General features: G+C 58.0%; 2 long non-coding RNA genes across 2 annotated transcripts; one reads left to right on the top strand and one right to left on the bottom strand.

Moving 5' to 3' along the window:
* Positions 1-1,695: 1,695 nt before the first annotated feature.
* On the bottom strand, positions 1,696-6,282 carry LOC144230597 (uncharacterized). Its single transcript, XR_013334810.1, has 2 exons — positions 6,171-6,282; positions 1,696-2,219 (listed from the first exon to the last, which is right to left on the bottom strand). It is a non-coding gene; the product is annotated as an uncharacterized LOC144230597 (long non-coding RNA).
* Positions 6,283-15,461: 9,179 nt separating this feature from the next.
* Positions 15,462-16,395, top strand: LOC144230596 (uncharacterized). Its single transcript, XR_013334809.1, has 3 exons — positions 15,462-15,575; positions 15,934-16,215; positions 16,342-16,395. It is a non-coding gene; the product is annotated as an uncharacterized LOC144230596 (long non-coding RNA).
* Positions 16,396-16,398: the final 3 nt, after the last annotated feature.

Below are 16,398 nucleotides of genomic sequence, written 5' to 3'. Positions count from 1 at the left end.
CAACAGCAGGGGACCCCGGCAGCTGGGCAGGAGGGCCCGTGGACCCCACGGCCTGCTCACCCCCTCTGCCCCCCAGCCGGCGGGTTAGAGTCCTTCACCATCTTCAGCTCCTCTGTGACAACTTGCCGTCTCAGCAGAGCTCGGAGCACAGGGAACAGGGTCCCGTTTTCCTTGCTGGGGCTGGTGGCAGTGGGTGCGAGCTGGGTGGGTGGGCCGGCGGCCGGCCTGCTCTCTCCAGGCCACAGGGCGCCTGCTTGGACCACAGCTGGGGATGCAGAGGGGAGATGAGGCCCTGTCGGCCTGGGGGCACCTGCGATGACCAGTCCCTGCTGTGCGGGGCCTGAGGGCCTCCTCCGCCCCCGCCCCGCCCCCGCCTCAGCGGGTCCCTGGGGTGGGCACAGAGTTTGAAGCCCAGAGGAAGCACCCCAGTGGGCCGGGCGTTGGGAAGGCCTCTCTCCTGCCCCCCTAAACCGGTGTATGTGGTTGGAGATGTTTGCGTAGCGCGGGAGGCTGTTGTAAAGGATAAAAGTGAGAGTGTATGAACTTCTCATTGAAAACAGGAGCTTCGAGGCGGTTCTGCCCCCGGAAGAAGACAGGTGCCAGTGTGCTGTGGGTCCCCGGGGTGGGGGATGGTGTAAGACCCTGACAGGTGGGTGTGGGGGCAAAGCCACAGATCAAAGCAGCTGGTGGTGGTGTGTGTGAGAAAGTGGCTAGTAGAAAACAACTTTCATTTGAAGAGATAGTTTCTGGGGGCACCTGGGGGGACTCTGTCTGGTTGAGCACCTGGCTCCAGATCATTTCAGCTCAGGTCATGATCCTGGGATCGTGGGATCGAGCCCCATGTTGGGCACTGGGTATGGAGTCTGCTTGGGATAAATAAATAAATAAATAAATAAATTTATTTTGACAGAGGGAGAACATAAACAAAGGACAGAGAGAGGGAGGGAGAGAATCCCAAGCAGGCTCCACACTGTCAGCACAGACCCTGATGCAGGGCTCGAACTCATGACCTTGGGATCATGACCTGAGCTGAAATCAAGAATCAGACGCTTAACTGACTGAGCTACCCAGGCACCCCCCTCTCTCTCCTGTTTCTCTCGTCGGCTCGTGCTCTCTCCCTCTCAAATAAACAAGCAAGCAAGCAAACAAACAAACAAATAAATAAAAAGAAATAGTGTTTAAATTTTGTCTTAACCTCAGTTTGGGCAACAAAGTGGATAGTGTTAAGGAAGGCCTGTCTGGTGTGTGAAGGCTCATGGCAGGTATGGGGAACCAAAATGAATGCGCTGCAGGCGTGTCTCACTCCAAGCGCATCCAGTGTCAGAAACCCTCGATGTAAGTAGCCATTAGAGCAGAGTGTATGTGTTTGGTTTGTGGAAGTCTCGCTTTCCAGATGAATTTAAAATGTGGCTTGATTTAGGAAAAAAAATTGATGGATGACTTTTCCAGGACACATCTATGGGGTTAAGTGAGATCAATCAATCTATCTATCATCTATCTATCTATCTATCTATCTATCTATCTATCTATCATCTATCTATCTATCTATCTATCTATCTATCTATCTATCTATCTATCTACCTACCTATCCATCCATCCTGCTAGCCACCTAGATATCTACAAACATCTCTCTATAAAAAATATGTAGATACACAGATCTGTAAAGACAGAATCTCAGTGTATAAGAACGGTGGAGACAGTGACCTGAATCATCTTATTTACATTTTTCTGTTCCTTCATTTGGTATCAGTTGGTCCAGAAAGAATTTGCAGGGGGTACATGTAGGCAGATGTGGTCTTGTGCTCCCAGTCCGGGTGCTGGGAGACGATTCTGGGCGTGCCCGAGAGGAGGTTCCAGAAGGGACAGATGCGAGAGTAGACCCTGTGTCCATCTGTACCAGGAGTCTGGGAGCACCAGAGACCCCAGACTGCACCTGCACCTGCAGCCTCGGGCCTCGTCACGATGGGGCGCAGGGCGTGGCATTCCCGTGGCCCATATAGTCTGCGTCCCAGGCACGGGTGGTGTGGGTGTTTGGACAAGAGTGTGTCAACCTGGGCACTTACTGCTGCGTAACGATGGCTCATGGTGAGGACCGAAGGTTCCGAGGCCACCCTGGGTCACACAGCAGGTGGCCTGGCAAGGGCAAGGTCCTCAGGGCTGGGGGTGCTCAGGCCGTCCTTGGTTCTTTTTTTTTTTTTTTTTAAATGTTTTATTTATTTCTAGGAGAGAGAGAGAGAGAGAGAGAGAGAGAGAGAGAGAGAGAGAGAGAGAGAGAGACAGCGTGAGCAGGGGAGGGTCAGAGAGAGAGGGAGTCACAGACTGAAACAGGCTCCAGGCTCTGAGCTGGCAGTCAGCACAGAGCCCGACGCGGGGCTCGAACCCACGAACCGCGAGATCCTGACCTAAGCGAAAGCCGGACGCGTAACCGACTAAGCCACCCAGGCACCCCAGGCCGTCCTTGGTTCTTGAGTCTGAGGCTTTGACAAGGCACTGCCTCCCTTTCTGGCCTGCTTTTGGGGACTGAGACAAGGAGGCAGAGGGAGAAATCTCTGGGGGTGTTTGGGGGGGTCTAAGGCCCTCCGAGGAGGCCTGGGGAGACCCTGCAATGGTCAGGTTCACAGCAGAGCCGCCAGCTGTGGGGTATGTGGAGTCGGAGGCCCAGACATGGAGCTCGAGACGGCAGGGCTTCGGAGGCCGAGACGACGCAGACTCAGCTGGGGGTCAAGGAGGGCTGCGAGGGAACCCCTACACGTAAGGGGCAGTGCTGGGGAGGCGGCAAGAGGGACTCGGGAGGAACAGCTGGCGGGGAAAGGCCTGGAAACCTGGGAGGAGTAGTTTCCAGAACTCAGGGCAGTGAGTGTCGGCAAACTGTGAACAGAGGTCATTCTGATCATTTTACAGGGGTGCGTGCTCTTCCTTTCCGGGGCTCTGCGGCCCCTGGGTTTCTGCCTGGCCCAGAGAGGCACAAAGACCCGTCACTGTCCTGGTTAGGAGCTCCCGGCAGGCCGACCAGCGAGCAACGGGGAGGAGTCAGGACAGACAGACCGGAGTGGGAGGTGTTGGACAGACAGACGGGGCAACAAAGATACATTTGTCTGGCGCACGTGCATCACTGTAGAGAGCTCAGCCTCAGCGAGGTTTCTGGGCATCTTCTGAGAAGATGCTCAAGGTCAGGAGGAGGGCAGGAGACTGGCTGTCTGCAGACCCCAGTGCTTATTCCCTGCTCTGGGCGGCCCGTGTTGGCTTCAGTGTGGAGGTAAATGGGCAGCTGGGCCATTCCTGGGCCGAGTGTCCCTGCGTGGGGATCAGGCCTGGCACCACTGGAGAAGCCAGATCATTGGGGTTCAAATCTTTACCGCACTGCTTCTAGTTGTGTGACCTTGGGCAAGTTACAAAACTGCTCTGTGCCTCAGTTTCCCCAGCTGTAAACCATTGTAGTAGCCTTGTTGCAGAGAGAAATCCGCCTCCTGCGAAGGGCTGGTATCGGTGCCTGGAGTGGGCGCCAACACGCTCAGACTCAGCTGCTATCTCACCTTGAGCCCAGGCACCCCTGGGTCTGTGGTTGGAGCGGCCGCAGTCCCGGCCCCTCTCGGTGCAGACGCTGGCACACACAGCAGGTTTTCAGGGCGGTCTTTTCCTGAGAACCTCCTCTGTCTTTCCTTCCCAGCACACCCTCTTTGTTTCCCGCAGAGCATTTAGCACAGCTGGTAACTGCGGTTGGTTACCTGGTCCTTGTCTATCTAGAAGATTCCATCCAGAGCGTAGGACCTTGTTGGTGTCTTTCACAGCAGAGTCCTCAGCTTCTGGACAGAATGAACCTTTGTGGACTGAATGAGTCTGGAAAGTCTGGCGGGGGGCGGGGCTGTCTTGGAGCAATGTTGCTGTTAGGATCGTCCTTATCTCCCGGAAAAGTCCGGTGTCTGGGCCCACTGTCCTGACAACAGCTGGAGCCCCCCTCTCCCTCTGCTCCTGGTGGTATGTGCTCCCTGCCCCTCCCCCCTCCAGCTCATCTCCCTCCAAGTGTTCTGGGAGCTGCTGAGGTCCAGATGCAGAGCAGGGGCGTCCATGTCCAGGGGGTTTGTTTGTTTTCTGAGCAGATTAATGTCCCGTGAGGCCCGACTCCTACAGACCCAAGACGCACGTGGGGCTGTCACTCTGTTCTGCTTAATTCCCAGAGGAGGTGCTGTCAGGACACGCCCGACCCAGGCCTGACCCTCCCCCGTCTGGAGCTGACAAGCTGGCAGCCTGAGTGTCAATGAAGGCGGGTCCCTGAGCATCACGCCAGGTATTGGTCCATGGATGTTCACAGCAGTTCCCAGGGAGGGGGCTGGGGGAGCCCCCCCGTGGGCTCTGGGGAGGTTTGAGCTACACTGGCCATGACTCAGAGGCACAACTCTGTGCATGTGGTCTCCTTTAGGTTATAAGGATTAATCAGGTAATCATGGGAGCACCCCTCTTGCGTGGTCCTGGGCCAGTGGTCATGTGAGGGCTCCACACTGACCCAGAGTGTGCTTCTGGGAAGTCACAGGACTTATCTGAGTTTTCTCACCTGGAAAATGGGACTACATTGGTACCTTCTGTGTAGGGCTCTTGGAGGGAGTAAATGAAATACGGCATCAAAGACCTCGGAAGAGTGCCTAGTTCTTGGAAAGTTCTCCTTAAACTTTTTTTTTTTTTTGCTTTTGATCTCTCTCTATCCTCCAGTTTTATTGAGATATTATTGACTGTGGCAAGTTCTTAATACCTGTCATTGACCTGGAAAACGGCCCCATGGGGCCTGTCATCCCTAGTTCACACGAGGAGGAAGGTTTGGTGACAGGATGAGGAGGCTCCAGTGGTTTGGTGGCATCTTTTGAGGGTGTTCCAGATGCAGAGGGGCGGGCAAATGCCCGAAAGCGAGGCAGCAGGTGCTGGGAATTAGCCAGGGGAAGCACCGACTCTCTGGACTGGCGGTCAGAATGAGGCCATAGTCAAGGTTAGGTACCTGCCGTGAAAGATCTGCGGACCTGACACACCCACCGAGCGTAGCCTGTTGCTCTGCCCATAGCACCTACCCGGTGGACGTTAGTTATTTTTACACTATGTGTGTCTGGTTGGGCTGCCTTCCCGGCCTGACTGTCACCACCACCAGGTTGCTTTCAGTGACTCAGGTGGCGTGGCTGAGCCAGACTTTGGGGAACAGGTCCAAGTGGCCCTGTAAGTGTCTGAATGTTACGTTTTTTTCTCCCCTTAAAGACAGTTGTTTTATTTTACTTTACTTTTCATTTAAAAAAAATATTTATATTTGAGAGAGACAGATTGAGCACAATTGGGGGAGGGTCAGAGAGAGAGGGAGACACAGAATCCGAAGCAGGCTCCAGGCTCCCAGTTGTCAGCACAGAGCCTGATGCGGGGCTCGAACCTACCAACCCACAAGATCGTGACCTGAGCCAAAGTCGGACGCTTAACCAACTGAGCCACCCAGGTGCCCCAGAAGAGAGCTGTTCTAGATATTCCTCTTGATACTCCAAGCTGAGCCTCCAAATGGAGCCGCCATTTTGGTTTCTAACTGTTGACTGGCATGGCCTGGGTTTTGCAGCCCTGGGCCTGCTGTCATGGGGGCGTGTTCCCTTCATGAAACGAGCCAGTTCTGATAGTTGGAGGTGAGTGGTGTGTGGGATGAGAGTCCTGAGGGAGGGGTGGCTGGGAAGTCAGAACGGGGGACTGGCAGCTAGCTCTCTGCCTCAGGCTGGCTCCTGACAAGTCATTAGAGAAGCATTTGCGCAGTGAGCAGTGGCCCTCTCTTGTGGCCAGGGCCACGGCTTGGGGTGGAGGGGCCCTTTGGCTTTTTTGGGCCACTTGTTTGAGAGGAAATGATCGCCGGGAGCAGAGATTTGTGGGTCTGGAGACATTTGCTCTGCCCAGTGGGCCGGTCTGAGGAAGGCGGAGAGACGGAGGCCCCACAGGCCATCATGCTTCCGGACCTGGCTGTGCCTACCTATCTGCTGACAAGGACTTTCTTCCCAGGTTGATGCTCAAAATAGATCTATAAAAATTTCCGGCCCTGTTTAAAGTCGAACCCTGAAGAGGGTCCCATGAACCTTCTATGCTGGCAGCCTGTGTGTGTGTGGGGGGGATCCGTAGCTTTGTGGTCAAAGCACATGTCCCCCTCGAGGGCCAGGGATATTTACCTCTGTGGCAGTGGGGTCCTGAGGGTCGCTGGCCATGTAGGGCTTCCTGGAGAAGATTTTCTTTCAGCAGCCATTACCTGGACCCAGAAAACTCAAGAGGCACCAAAGCTGACTCTGCGAGTGATAACAGTGTGACTTGGTGATGTCATGAGGCTGTGACAATGGGGACCTATGAGGCGTGACTCCCTGCAGTCAGACATGCAGGGCCTGGCAGGCCTGGGGGCTGGACCCAGAAGGAAATCCTTACAGCCGGCCAGTCCTGCGTGTCGCCTCGTTCCCCGTCAGTGGCCCACCTGGCCAGGTAGAGCTCGGCACCTGGCCTGCCTTGCCTTCCGGGTCCCGGTGGGGGGCAGGGCCTGGCTTTCCCCTGGCTTCCCTGGGGGAGCCCCCGATCCTCCCAGGTGGCCCCCTGGGGCAGACCAGTCACCTGCTGACATTAGCCGCCTCTCGCGGCATCACCCAAGCCTGTGTCCGTGCCAACCCACCAGAGGCCCTGTCCCTTTGCGGTGAGTGGGGCTGGGTGGGGGGCGTGTGGCTGCAGAAGGAGGGTGTGGGGCGGCAGGGGGACTCGGTGTAGCCCGTTGGTGCTCACTCTAGTGGCCTGGGTGAGGGGCCTCCAGGCGGGGCCCTGACTTTTTAGTCCAGGCTTTGCAGCTGGAGGGCATTTGGGCTGCTTCGTCTCTGGTCCAGGGTGAGCTTCCCCACCTTCCCTGGGCCACACCTGGGCCCCTGGTTACCCTGAAATGCCAAAGAGGCTGCCTCAGTTTCCCCCTCTGCCTCCCAGGCTTTACAGTAGTGCCCTTGGGAGGTGAAATGAGACAGAGCTTAGTGTGGTGAAGGGAGTTTGCTTTCACCCCAAGTTTACGCGAATGTACTTAATCACGTGCTGCCATGTGAGGTCAACTCGAAGCCACAGAGACCCAGGTCAGGAGGGGTGCGTGTGTCCCCTAGAGGCCGCTGCTCGGGGAACATCTGTCCGCGGAGCTGTGCTTTTCTTACATGACCCATTTCCCCGCAAACATTTAATGTATACCATCTCATTTGTAAAAAAAATTATTTATTTTGGAGCGCCTGGGTGGCTCAGTCGGTCAAGCATCCGACTTCGGCTCAGGTCATGATCTCACGGTTCGTGGGTTCGAGCCCCACGTTGGGCTCTGTGCTGACAGTTCAGAGCCTGGAGCCTGCTTCAGATTCTGTGTCTCCCCGTCTCTCTCTGACCCTCCCTCCCTCACACTCTGCCTCTCTCTCAAAAATAACTAAAACATTAAAAATTTTTTTTAAAAACTGATTTATTTTGAGAGAGAGACAGAGTGTGAGTGGGGGAGGAGCAGAGAACAGACAGAGGGAGAGAGAGAATCCCAAATAGGCTCTATGCTGTCAGCACAGAGCCCGACATGAGGCTCAGTCTCACAAACAGTGAAAACACGACCTGAGCTGAAACCAGGAATCTGATGCTTAACTGATGGAGCCTCCCAGGTGCCCTGAAGAGCAAGTCATTTTTAGTGTTTGGCGAAGGCAGTGGGTGAGCCCTACCTGGTCCTCACATTTCGATCTCACGGTGACCATGTTTAAGGGGCACTGACCTCCCGTCACGCACCAGGCAGTGTTTATGTGCATCGTGTTTAATCCTCACGGCAGTGCTGCTCGTTGTGTTGTTACCACGGTCCTAACTTCACAGAGAAGGACACGGAGGGTCAGAGGCCACAGGGCGTGCGAGGGTTCCCAGCAGACGCTCCCTGCCACCTCTCCTGGCCGCCTGTTTGGGAGACGTCGTCGCTTGGGGGAGGCGGTCGGAGACTGTACGTTCCCTCCCCTGGACCCGGCCGTGCTGGGAGCCTTCCTGAGTCTTGGAGCTGCAGGGGTGGGGCGAGAGGGGGGGGACTCTCCCTCCTGCTGCTCTGGATCCACCACAGTCCCTGTGGCCACAGCCAGCGCAGCAGGGAGCTGGACTGGGGGAGGTGGCGGGGGTCGCTCTGGGGTGGCCTCAGGCCACACCCAGGACGGTCACTGTGGGATCTGCACAGACGCCTTCACGAAGGCTTTGAGCAGCCTGGGGACCCCGCCAGTCATGGGGCGCACTGGCGAGCCACTGCCCCACGCCGGCTGCCGTGGCGCCAGCCTCCTCCAGGGGCCAGAGGCTCCGGACAGCGGCTGAAGCCCGCTGGGCGCTCATGTCGGGAAGCCCGTCAGCCCCGGAAGGTATTTGCACGAGCGCGCCCGGAGAAACACGGATGTCGTGAGAGTGAACAATTTGATGTGGAAAGCACACGTGGCCAAGTCGCGGGGAAATGGCAGCTCAGCTCACGGCACCAAAGCGCCTGCGTTTGGAGGCTGCTTGAGGACAGCGCAAGACGTCAACAGGGCTCTGCCGACCCGGCTTCAACCCCGAGCCCCCAGGAAAATCCTCCCGCGTGCGGCCGGGAGGAACCAAGGTTCATGGTGGGAAATGGGAAACGAGATTTGCGGACTGTGTGCTTCATGCAGCTCCCGTGACCCAGGACTGGGACGGCTTCAGAGGCCCAGGGGGAGCTCCTCAGGGTCTGGATCCCGAGCTGAGGTCAGATCTCAGGCTAGCTTACCTCCCGTCTTGGAGCCTCAGTTTTCTGCTCTGAAGAATGGGGTGATCATCGCACCAGATAGGGTCGGCCTAAGGCGAAAAGCGAAGTTGCATGTGGAGTGCGTACAGTGTCAGTGCCAAGTGCCCCCGAATGGTGTGTGAGATTGTTTACAGTGAGATTGCTGCCACCTGGCACTCGGAGGTGATGTGTGCGGCGAGGGGACCCGGGGACCTGTCATGCCACTGGGAGGCTGGCCCCAAGCCTTGTGCTGGCAAACTCTGGAGCGCATCATGGTGTCTGCAGCGCACCACCGGACCCGATGCGGGACCGCCGGGGCTGGGAGGCGGGAAGGCGCCCGTTTGGCTCTCCTCTCGTACCTGCAGCAGCCCGCCCGCGCCCACGGGAAGTGCCAGGAACTGGGTTCCGGAGAAACGAGTAAACACAGTGACGAACGCCCAGCAAACGTGTGTCGCTTCAAGGAGCGCGAAGTCCTGGCCTTCGGCAGGTGAGGCTCCCAGGAGGGGAGCGCGAAGGGACCAGGCTCACGGCACCTTTCCCGAGCGAGCAGGACGGGGTGGGTTTGCCAGGTGGATGCTTCTTCCTGAGGCTGGACCCGGATGGAACGCTGGCCTCCATTTATCAGGACCCCAACTTTCTCCCTGCTCTTCCCGTCACGGGGTGGGGCACACCCCGGGGGCTGAGACTCTGACTTGGGCCAGGGGTGAGGAGCATGTGGGATTCTGAGGGGCAGCAGAAGGGTCAGGAGGACAGGACAATGGCGGGCGGGGTGGGTGGGGGAGGGAAGTCCCTTCTCCCCATCCAAGGCGGGCTCACTTGGTCCAAAGGGATATTTTGGGGGGAAATTAAAAGATCATTTGGCCTCCACCTCTGCACTGCCGGGCAGCCAATAGGAAGCCTTTTGTGAGTATGCTCCTTCCTTCCACACGTCCGGGGCATAGCAAAGGGAGCCTACACTCACTCCCCAGAGAGTGCGGGAGGGGTTCTTGGTGCTCGACCGTGAGCCTGGCTGAGCGAGGCACTGGGAGCTGGGGTGAGCGGGGCCCACTCCTTGTCCTCAACAAGCTCAAATCTCCAGCGTTGTAGCAGAGCCTGATGTGACGAGTCCTCAGGGTGTTAGTTGTATGGAATGGTGCCGTGGGCTGGCAGGGCTCCCCTCCCTCGGCTCCCCCGGAAATCTGTAAAAGCTGGCAGGGAGCTGGCACGCCTTCCGTCACATCTTATTAATAAGTTTAATTAACCCAAGGCAACTGTTACCAGTGCCGATTGCACACTGGGAGCATGAAGTGAAGTGTGTTGGCAAGTTCTCGGCTGCATGAGACTCTAGCAGCGTGCTGTGGGTGCCCCGCGTGGGTGGAGCCTGTACCCTGGGGTTTTCCAGCTGGGGAAACACACCTGCCCCGTCCCCCTCGTTCCTCACGGGCTCGCTGACCTGCGGAGAAAACGCCACCCAACCCCTCCCCCCCCCACAAGAGGTGTCACTGTGCCCTCCTTAAGAGTGTTTGCACAGGTCTGCTCTGAACGTCCATGCCCGCGGGCACGACCCAGGCCCTGCCAGTGCAGACCTGGCCCAGTGTTTCCGGCCAGAATCCCAGGCAGGCGCAGTCCCGCCCTCCTGAGTCCGAAGAGTCCCTGCGAGTGAGGGTCAAGGTCCTCCTAGGCAAGGCTCTGCCTGTGTTTGTCCTGGCCGCTCAGCCTGGCTGTGTGTATAAAAGAGAGGAAAACAGGGCCCAGGCAATGCCTGAGTGCTGGCGACCTTTCCGTCTCAAATCGAACGATTTCCAATCGTCTTCTAGCAGACTTGACATAGAAGTTTTGGAACCTGTGAATTCCATCTGGGCAGAGTCCTGGAGCCCACCAGGGGGCACGGGGCTCTACAGAGACAGCCGTGTGGGCAGGCCTGGGCCACTGACTTTGGGCATGGAGAGGGCCGTGTCTATGAATGGGAGTGAGCCCTGTATGGACAGAGGAGAGGTTGGCAGTGAAAAAGATGTGTGATGTGGAGGGGGACGGGCCTTGCTGTTCTCTGAGGGGTCAGTCCAGCTATGAGTGCCGAGAAGGGAAGTGCCCGAGCCGGGTGCCCACCACCCCATGCCAGCATGGTGACCATGGCCATCGCTACGTCATTGAAGCCTTGGCTGCCAGCAGAGACTGGGTGCCCCTGTGGGCTCTGTTGGGATTCAGATCAACGTGAGAATGAGTCCACACCTGGAAATCAGCATAGAGAGGGAGGCTGGATCAGTTGACTTTTCATTTCAAGTATTGAAAACCTCAGCTCAGACTGGCTTAAATAAAGTGAGTGAGCCCATGAAGAAAGAAATGAAGAAGGTATGTAGTGACTTATGTAACTCAAATGGCCTTGGATTGGTAGGGTCAACATCATGAGGACTTGATTTCTCTCTCTTACTGTTTTTCTTCCCATGCTGGCTTGCGTCTCGGGCTCTAGCATGAGCAGTATGCACCGAGTGCATATCCTCTCGGGTTCAAGTGCAGCAGAGAGGGGAGAAGGCTTCTGCGTGGCAGCTCCTCAAACAACTGAACACAGAGTCGCCGTAAGACCCACCGTCCACAGCTTGGTGTATATCGAGGACAACTGCGAGTGTGTGTCCGCACACCGGCCTGTCTCCAGATGTGCGTAGTGGCATTATTCCCAATGGCATTATTCCCAATAGCCGAAAGTAGAAACAACCCCAATACTCACCAACTGATGATGGGTAAATAAAAAGTGCTCTCTTCATACAATGGAATATCATTTGGCAACAAAGAGGAACAAGATATTTCTATCCACAGGGATACCATGGTGAGGGTGGGAGAGGGAATTGTCAGCCAATAACATTGTCCAGGAAGCAGCGGGCATCTGTCCCAGGTGGATGGCCCACTCTCCCCCTGATGTGTAAGAATCGAGGGCCCCTGACAGGGCAGGAGGTCTGAAGGCAAGCTGTGTACTGGGAGTGGGGATGTGGTAAGGGAGGCAGGACCCAGGGGCCAACCCAAGACCCCCCAAGGAGAAGGCAGCCCAGTGGGTTGTCGCCAGTCTGTTGCACCGAGCAGAGGAAAATCTGGTGCCAAGAGCAGGAAGTGAGCCAAGGATGCTAGGCCTGGGCAGAAAGGTGCAGGTCAGAGGGCAGATCACCCGAGGGAAGCCCTGGAGTCATGTGACCCACTGGCCAGATGAGGGAGAGGGGGGTGCTGATAGAGAAGAGGAGTCTCCTTTGAATGATTTGTTTTACTCTGTAGGAGGCAAAGAGTAGAGGTGGTGCCCCTGTAGGAAGGGCTGGAGAAGTAAATGGTGTCCAGATGAAGAGAAGCTCATTCTGGTCAGAGTGATTGGGAATGGTTCAATGAGGGAGAAGACTGGAGCATGTTCTTGAAGGATCTGTAGACATTTGACAGTCAAAGGGGTGTAAAGGCTTTGAATGAAGCGGAGTGTTGGGAGTGCACTCTGGAAAGGGAGAGGGTGGAAGCCTTCACACTGGATGGGGAGAGGGTGGAAGCCTTCACACCGGATGGGGAGAGCGTGGGAGTCTTCACGCCGGATGGGGGGAGCGTGGGAGTCTTCACACCAGATGGGGGGAGCGTGGGAGTCTTCACGCCGGATGAGGAAAGCGTGGGAGTCTTCACGCCGGATGCGGAGAGCGTGGGAGTCTTCACGCCGAATGGGGAGAGCGTGGGAGTCTTCACCCCGAATGGGGAGAGTGTGGGAGTCTTCACACCAGATGGGGAGAGCGTGGGAGTCTTCACCCCGAATGGGGAGAGTGTGGGAGTCTTCACGCCAGATGGGGAGAGTGTGGGAGTCTTCACGCCAGATGGGGAGAGTGTGGGAGTCTTCACGCCAGATGGGGAGAGTGTGGGAGTCTTCACGCCAGATGGGGAGAGTGTGGGAGTCTTCACGCCAGATGGGGAGAGTGTGGGAGTCTTCACGCCAGATGGGGAGAGTGTGGGAGTCTTCACGCCAGATGGGGAGAGTGTGGGAGTCTTCACGCCAGATGGGGAGAGTGTGGGAGTCTTCACGCCAGATGGGGAGAGTGTGGGAGTCTTCACGCCAGATGGGGAGAGTGTGGGAGTCTTCACGCCAGATGGGGAGAGTGTGGGAGTCTTCACGCCAGATGGGGAGAGTGTGGGAGTCTTCACGCCAGATGGGGAGAGTGTGGGAGTCTTCACGCCAGATGGGGAGAGTGTGGGAGTCTTCACGCCAGATGGGGAGAGTGTGGGAGTCTTCACGCCAGATGGGGAGAGTGTGGGAGTCTTCACGCCAGATGGGGAGAGTGTGGGAGTCTTCACGCCAGATGGGGAGAGTGTGGGAGTCTTCACACCGAATGGGGAGAGTGTGGGAGTCTTCACACCGAATGGGGAGAGTGTGGAAGTCTTCACGCCAGATGGGGAGAGTGTGGAAGTCTTCACACCGGATGGGGAGAGTGTGGGAGTCTTCACGCCAGATGGGGAGAGTGTGGGAGTCTTCACGCCGGATGGGGAGAGTGTGGGAGTCTTCACACCGGATGGGGAGAGTGTGGGAGTCTTCACACTCAAAGGGGACAGATGGGAAGTGAAACCTGAGAAGGGAGAGTGTGTGAGACGCCCAGGGTGCTGAGGATGGGCTTTGGAGCTCCAAAGGCTGAGAAACGGAGCCTCGCTTTGAGTGAGCTGACTCCTGGAGTCCAGGCTGGAGGGGCAGGCCTGAGGTGCAGCTGACGGGGGCAGCACGGGATCCCAGGGCCCACCAGCACTCGCTATATGGTGGGGCGAGGGTCCTTAGATGGGGCTTGTGGCTCTTCTTGGGGGGAGGGGAACAGAGTGGTGGGAAGCCGGCTGTGGCCAGCACAGTGAGTGTGGACGGGGTTGGCTGTCTCCTCTACCCTGGGCAGCAGCAGGACAGGCCTCCAGGTGCCAGGCACACTGCCAGCTCCCGCTGCAGAGGTGGCCTGGCTTGAGCAGGGGCCGGCCTCGGCTGGGGCCAGCCAGTTGCGGAAGGCCTTAGTCCCCTGGGGTGAAGGCTGTTGGGCACTGGCCTGGCGGGTCTGGAAGCCCGGAAGCTAGGCTGAGGCGGGCCTCCCACAGCCAGGGCACCTAGGGCAGGGGAGAAGCTCGTCCATGCCACGTGGGTTGCTCACTTGTGGCTTGGGGGCAACATAGGTCCTTGGGAAGGACTGACAAGTCCGACATTCATTCATTCATTCATTCAATTCTTTTTGGTTTTTCATCCAGGCAGCAGATATTCATGGAGATGCTGTGTCAGAGACTGTGAAAAGCTGACCAGGGCCCCATGCGGCTCACACCCTGCAGAGGGAGACAGACAAGCCAACAGGACCTTCCATCCCAGAGTGGTAGCGGCAGCACCAGGGTGGGGAATGCAGGGAACTGAGAGAGAGAGAGGAGGGACATCTGTGCGCCTCTGGTGTGGTCAGGGAGGGCTGCCTGGAGGAAGCAACGCCCAGGCGGAGACCTGGAAAGGAATGGGAATGAGTGGTGTGAACTGGGTGAGGAGGGGTGTCTGAGGTAGAGGGAAGAGGCAAGGATCTCAGGGAGCACGGAGGAGCCCAGCTTCGAGCTGTGCCTGGAGGTCCTGGACCTCCCCCCCCACCCCACCAGGTGGTGGACTTTTGATCCTCTTCCCCCGTGGTCACAGCTGCTGATAATCCCTCTCCTGGTGCCGATGGCCTTGGGCCCGGGGTGAGTCTGTGGCTGTGTGTGGGGGGAGGGGGTAGCTCTGCTGTGGGGTCTGCGGTATCAGGGGCAGGGAACCCAGGGGTCACTGACTCTGGGACTGAAGTCCTGGGTGTGTCTGGGAGGCTGCTTGGCCAGAGCATCTGGGCCTGTGGAGCCTGGAAGCTACCCGGCTCGTCTAGAAGGATGAAGGCAGCTGGAAACCCCAACAGAGTTAGCTGGGATTTGCATCTGAGAACCGAAAGATGATAAATGTCCTGCTGAATTCCGCGACTGGCCGGGCCGTGGGCGCCGGCCGGGGAGGGGCCCTCCCCATTGGCTGGTTGCCCCGCCTCAGGACCTTGCCGACGAGGAGCAAGGAGGTCCATGTCCCTCCTGACACCGGCCAGGGCTCCATTCTGCTGAGCGCCTTGGCCGACAGGCTGCAGGGCCCCGACCGTGCTGTGCGGGCCGTAGGTGCCCGGCCACCTGGCCTCCTGCCCGAGGCTCTGGCAGAGGATCTGATGACACGGATGCAGCAAAGGAGGCCCAGCAGGGCCCTCCCAACCCCCCAACATGAAAGCCGGTCCCGGAGTGCCAGAAATGGACCCCAAATCCGTATTTCTCCGCGATCAGCTGCCTCGGGCCAGCGAGGCAGCGGTGTTCCAAGGAACGCGGGTCTTTTTTGGAGCAAGAGGGAGTGGTTTTTACATTGTCACCCTCTTCCGCGTCCCTCTGCAGCACCAGGCCCGCTGCGTGCCCGGCCGAGGGGAGGAGGTGTGACCATCTACACCAGCATCACGGCATTCGCGGAGCTGCCGGCAGAAGAGCGGTGGCCCGGGGATGCCTCTGAATCGTGCCGCTGAGGCTGACGCTGGGTCGGTTCGGAGGGTCCCACTCCCCGTCACCTGTGGGCGCACCCCTCTTCCTGGGTGTCTCTGCCGCCAGGCGTGAGGCTGGCCTTCAGCAACACGAGCTCTGATGTGCTGTCTTCCCGGGACGGCGTGGGCGAGTCCCCTCCACCCACTTGCTGGGTGCACAAGCCGGAAGACCAAGTGTCTGCGAGCAGAGCGGGGAGGGCTGCGTCCGCAGAGGGGAGGCTGGGAGACAGTGTGCACGGAGGGGGCCAGCAGTGAGTCGTCTTGGACAGGTCAACAGCAGGAGGCAGGAGCTCTCCCTCCAGGCAGGGGTGAGTGGAGGCGGGAGGGCTGGTGGAAGAGACGTCAGCAGACCTTGGCCCCGGGCACTGCAGTATTTTTATTGAGAACTGTCAGCAGAAGCTCCTTCCAAAGGGTGTGGTCGGAGCTGGCAGCATCTGGCAGCTACCGCAGGGCTTTCCGGGCAAGAGGTGGGTGGAGGGAGGTCATGAGGTCCGAGAGGGATCGGCCCCCTCCCCAGTCTTCATCAGGCCAAGCCGGGAGGTCAGAGGATGTCTTGGTTCCCCGGGGAGCTGCATGCGGACGTGGTGTGCGGGCAGATCCCCTCCTGCCGCTAATCAGCTGGATGTGTGGCCCCGCGCAACTTGCGATTGGCTTTCCCTGTCGCAGGATTGAGGAAGGTAAAGAAGAGCCATGATCCCTGCTCTTGAGGACCTACTGTGTGCCAAGCCCTCTGCGTGTCTCAGGTGATCGCCCCATCCTGGAGGTGGCCTCCGTCTCATTTCATGGAGGGCTCAGATGATGAGGCCAGGCAAGTTCATTAACGTGCTCAAGGCTGGGAGCCAGGAATCTGGACCGGGTCTGCGTGGCTTCAAGCCAGGGCTCTCTCTGTGGCACCGCATGGCTCTACTGTGTGTGGCCCTGTTCAGCTCGGCACCTCGGACGCAGCAGGTGCTCAGGAAACATCGGCATAAACCTCTCCTCCTTCCCTCCTTGAAGCCTCTCTTTCCTCCTCCCCCTGGGTGCACGCGGTTCCGCACACATTCACTGAGGCCTCATCTGTGCTCTCCTCTGCAGGGCAGCCCTGTTCCGGGAAGTGGCTCCTACCCTGCGGCTGCATTTCACAGCCCCCCC

The sequence above is a fragment of the Crocuta crocuta genome, unplaced genomic scaffold (genome assembly GCF_008692635.1).
Source record: "Crocuta crocuta isolate KB4526 unplaced genomic scaffold, BGI_CrCroc_1.0 scaffold466, whole genome shotgun sequence".
In the NCBI taxonomy this organism is placed as follows: Eukaryota; Metazoa; Chordata; class Mammalia; order Carnivora; family Hyaenidae; genus Crocuta; species Crocuta crocuta.
The sequence above is the reverse complement of the archived record's forward strand: the minus strand, read 5'-3'. Positions and strand labels throughout refer to the sequence as shown.